Here is a 5,000-nt window from a genome sequence, read left to right on the forward strand (position 1 = left end):
ATGAGGTGATGAGGTGATGAGAGCAGGTGATGAGGTGATGAGGTGATGAGGTGATGAGAGCAGGTGATGAGGTGATGAGGTGATGAGAGCAGTGGTATTGTCCATCTTTAAAGTGCAGATGTGCAAAAGTCCTCTTTGTGTGTAAACGGGAGCAGACTGTGCAACATGTATGTTGTGTGTTTATTGTGTGCACAGTCCTGTAATGTGCAATGTCCAGTGTGGTTGGTTGGAGTTCCAACACATGTGTGTAGGAGCATAGTAGGTCTAATCAGATGAGTCCTATGTGAGGTTCTGATTGAGAGACCGTATAGCCTGCGGGAAGAAGCTTCTCCTCAGTCTCTCAGTGTTGGCCTTCAGGGAGCGGAAGCGCTTCCCAGACCTCAACAGAGAGAAAAGTCCATTGCTGGGATGGCCTTGGTCCAGCACCGCTTGCTGTAGATCGAGTGCAGGTCAGGGAGCTTGGTACGGATGATGCGCTCAGCTGATCGCACCACCCTCTGAAGAGCTCGTCTGTCCTGCATGGTGCTGTTCCCGAACCAGCAGAGAACTTGACGAGAACCTCAATCAGATCCCGTGGCCATGGAACAAACATCATTATCCTGCAGGTCACCCCACAGCCCGTGATAGATTGTGGATAAAATCAATACGCCATTATAGAACTCCAGCAACGGGTTCACCATGAGCACACGCTTCAGGCTTTAACACACACATACACACATACACACACACACACACACACACACACATGCACACACACCACATTTCACAATGATGTTTGTTAAAATGATCATCCTGCATTCACACCTCCTTCAGGAGAGAGCTTGTTTCCTGTGTACATGTTTGTTTACACACTCATTAACTCAGTAGGTAACGTGTTTAACTAGTTAGATTCAGAAGACATCTATACGCTGGACAGGCCACGCCCACAAGCGACCACACACACCTGCAGTCACAGTCATGAGTTTTCTTTTATTTATTTCTTTTTCCCTCCTCTCTTATTCTCTTTATGCAGAGTCAGAGCAGTGATGGAGACTCAGACGGTGGTGAAACTCTGCCAGGCATGCTGTCTGAGGCGGAGGCAGTCGGTGACATCAGACACACACACACACACACACACGGTCTCATGCTGTCATACATCCTCATATTATATCCATTTTGTCAGAGATCGTAAAAGTCAGCCAGCTAACACGGGCTCTGCTGGAGTGTGTCGGGCAGAGAGAGCGAGTATATATACATGAGAGAGAGAGAGAGAGAGAGAGAGAGAGGAAGGGCATAAGTAGTGCATGAACAAGCAGCTGGAATGGAATTGACCACACTGGTGACTCAGGCAGGATGCTTAGCTAAATCAATGGAGCGTATGCGGCAGCCGCATGGGGCAGATCGTGCATCTGCCCTTTATCTGCCCTTTATCTGCCCCTGCTGTTTAGAGTGACTCGACTCAGGTAGCCAGCGTCTGTCCAATCCTCTGATTCTTCTCCGATACGAGTCTCCAGCTGGACTGCACGGCGCCTCTGTGTGTTTATCAGCATCGTCTGGGGCGGGACACTTAAAGGAAAACTTTTTCTCCTTCCTACCTGATCTATATCTACTCTGTGTGTGTGTGTGTGTGTTTGTGTGTGTGTGTGAGAGAGAGAGAGAGAGATTAAAATGGACAAGAATTAATCACAACACACTCACCTGCATTGAGAAATTAAAATGTCTCACATAATTGTTGCTCAATTAGCATATTAATTAGCTGCATGATCCCTCAGCCTTTATTCAGATGGGATTAAATGTACACAGGGTTTATTCATCTCAGTGAGATTTTACATAAATGTCATAATACAAAATATATATCTATGTTATATCGCTGCTACTTTGTGTATTTTATCTCACAGCACATGTCAGTGTAGCTGTGTGTGTGTGTGTGTGTGTGTGTGTCGTGGTATCATGGTCGTATCACACAGCCCTAACGGATGATGACACGATGGAATATTAAAACTGAAGCGTAACTATATCCCATTGCAGCTGTGGAAAGGTCATCAACAGCTGTGTGGTGTATACACCCCATGGAATATCAGATCACACCATACGGTTTTTCCGCTACATACGCTAGGAAGAATATTCCTGTAGTGATGCTCTATTCTGACTTTTCCACCTGGCGACTCCTCGACTCATCGTCCTCGACTCATCTTGAGTGCATTTATTCACCCCTAGTTCCTTAAGGATGTTGATGTAGAAAGAAGTTCCTTGAAATACATTTTCTCAATCACAGTTAAGGAAGAGGAAAAAATAAATTCTGCTCCATGTGTCTTGTTAGGAAGTGGTCTACTGACCGGAGGAAGGTTGTGTGATCAAATCCCAGGACCACCAAACTGACCTTGAGTAAGACCCTTACATTCACTTCTACAGATGGAAATGTAAACGGAAGATAAGACACCCAGATAAGGGCATCTGAACAAAATGTTGTGAATGTAAAACATTAGACATGGCTGTGTTCCAAACCCAAGCTCCAGCTGAGACAAAATGCCACCCTGCCCTGCCCTGCTGTGCTGTTTACCCCACCGGGTGTCATGCGCCTCCTCCATCCATTCCTCTTTCCCCTGAAGTTATTTGTGCCGCATCGCTGCCCCGGCAGCCGTTCTGTAGCAAACCACCTTCATCTCCTATCAACACATATTTCATACCTTTCTTTCTCTTCACTCTCCTCAGAGGCTTTTGGAAGCAGACTTAATGCACTCCAACGCCTCTCCTGCACTCCCTCTCTGCTCTTTTTCAGATAGGCACCCTGGGCATACAATAGGGAGGCGAAATATAATTTAGCGTCCTACATGACAGCAGTCGAGATGAACGAAGAGACGCTTAAGAGTTCTTAAAACTAGTTTTTTTTTTTGTTGGAAGTTTCGGACAAGTCTCTAAAAGCAACACTGAATTTTGGAGGATTTAACCAATTCCTGCCCCGAGTCCTCGCTGCCTCGGGTCATTCTGTTCATCACACAGTTACATCAGTGCGAACTTCTCCAGGGAGGAAACACATATTTACAATCTGCGACGTAGCTGCTTTGCATTTATATTACATCCACGTTTCCTTAACCACAGGGAGACTCCACTCCGCTCTGTGAAAGATGGAATTATTTTGGCTGGCGATCACAGCGTCCCCTGCGATAAGGACAACGCTGCGGTGTTTTTTTCCTGATGTTTAAGCTCAGACTGCACGACAGCGAAACAGATCTCCTATTGCGCATTTATGAAACGTCTCAGTCCCCTGCGAGCGTTCTTCCATATCTGAGCTTTCCCAGCATCCCTGGCTCCCGCAGCGTCCTGCCCACACAAGCGTGGGATGGCACACAGAGTCATTTCGACGCGTCCCCTTCATAGCGCCTTGTGTTTATGGGTAATTCATGAATTTGAGGAGCGAATGAGAAAACAGTTAATATATACAGTATATGTAATTATTTATACACACACACACACAGACACACACAGCAGCATGGTTCATGTGTGTCCTTACTTGACAAACTACTCAATACAAGACATGGTTTTGATTAAATGAGCCAATACTTTTACAGCTCTGAAATTTATTTACACGCGTCTTTGCACTTTTTAACCTGGTTATAGTTACATTAAGGAACATTCACTTGTTCTCATGTACATTATAGCAGCTATAAACAGTTGTAAACAGGTAGATCTCCTCATCCTTATCCGTTTATGTGGAGTGTCTGATGTACGTGTCCCTGTGAACGAGCCGTTACCATAGAAACGATAAGGTGTTAAAACGTATAACGCTGTAAATCCTGTATAAAGCTGTGATGTTCAGCTGCACTACAGTCAGAGCTGCAGATTCAGAGAATTAATCAACACCTCTGTCCACGCTGCCCTCTGCTACTGTTCACTCCATCCTTAACTTTTCCCCTGGAGCTATTTGTGCTCCTGTGGTCCACCTTCATCTCCTTCAGAGTCCTCTGTTCTGTTCAGGTTATTAAATGGGAATTTCCCAGCTTCCCGCTGCAGATGTTCGAAGAGACGTACGCAATGTATGTCAATTAAATCTCAGCTCCAGAGGTTTATCTTCAGATAAGATAAGATTTATCTGGCTTGGTTTGTTCTTCAGCTCGTCGAGAAAAATCTTCACGACATCGTAAGCATTTTATGAGAAGTTTATTAATCTCCCTGACCTTGGACGTACAGCTCTCCTATAAAGCCGAGCGACTCTCCTGCTCCGTCTCATCTCCACGGCGTTCTATCGATTCCCGGCTCTGTGGCTAGGACACGGGGGTTATTCTTCATGACTACGTTAAATTACCGTGAATTATCGCTCTCTCATCACGGACCTGAAACTGAAATCATCGATTCGGGCGTGAATCTGTTAGGAAATGTGCTTCTCTCACGAGGCTTGTGTTGAACATGTTTCTGAGAAGATTTAGGTCAGGAATGCAGCACTAGTGGCTGTGATGAAAGAACTTCAAACCTGCCTGTGGCAAAAAAATCACAATCCTGTAAACACCTAAGCAACGGTTTTATTGTGAATCTGAACATCTGAACACACACACACACACACACACACACTTTAGCTTTAGAATCTGAACTACTTCTAGTGCAGTTTGAGGAAACATAATAAATCATCCCACAAACAACTACATTTCATAAGCGTCCGATTCTCAGATACGCAGCTTTTAATGTTAATGCTTTCTGAAAAGCGAAAGCAGCTGATGCAGTGGAATTTGGGTTTCAACACACTTCCGTCTCCGTCTGAGAAACTTGGACGGCGTAAGCGAGAGAAAGTGCTGATAAAGCGTGGAGATTTAATGCAACAGTAGCACCGGGGCTCATTTATACTGAAGTGAGCCAGATTTTTGCCTGACTTAGTCTATCTAATGGAGATCAGAGGTTCAGTAAAGGGCAGCGCCTTAATGAATTAACACGGACGACTATAAATGTCACGTTTAAAGCTTCTTTACGTCTTCTAGAACTTCATATCCACATTGTGTGTATTGATTGATGGATGCTATTCTTTAAGGTAG

At 44.9% G+C, this 5,000-nt stretch overlaps 1 long non-coding RNA gene across 1 annotated transcript in view; it reads left to right on the forward strand.

Moving 5' to 3' along the window:
- LOC131363067 (uncharacterized) overlaps nucleotides 1-5,000 on the forward strand; it is a 22,002-nt gene that overhangs the window by 7,056 nt on the left and 9,946 nt on the right. The window contains exon 3 of the long non-coding RNA XR_009206274.1: nucleotides 1,013-5,000. This exon is cut by the window's right edge and continues 9,946 nt beyond it. This is a non-coding gene — a long non-coding RNA (uncharacterized LOC131363067). The remainder of the gene's footprint in view (nucleotides 1-1,012) is intronic.

This window comes from Hemibagrus wyckioides, linkage group LG02 (genome assembly GCF_019097595.1).
Source record: "Hemibagrus wyckioides isolate EC202008001 linkage group LG02, SWU_Hwy_1.0, whole genome shotgun sequence".
In the NCBI taxonomy this organism is placed as follows: domain Eukaryota; kingdom Metazoa; phylum Chordata; class Actinopteri; order Siluriformes; family Bagridae; genus Hemibagrus; species Hemibagrus wyckioides.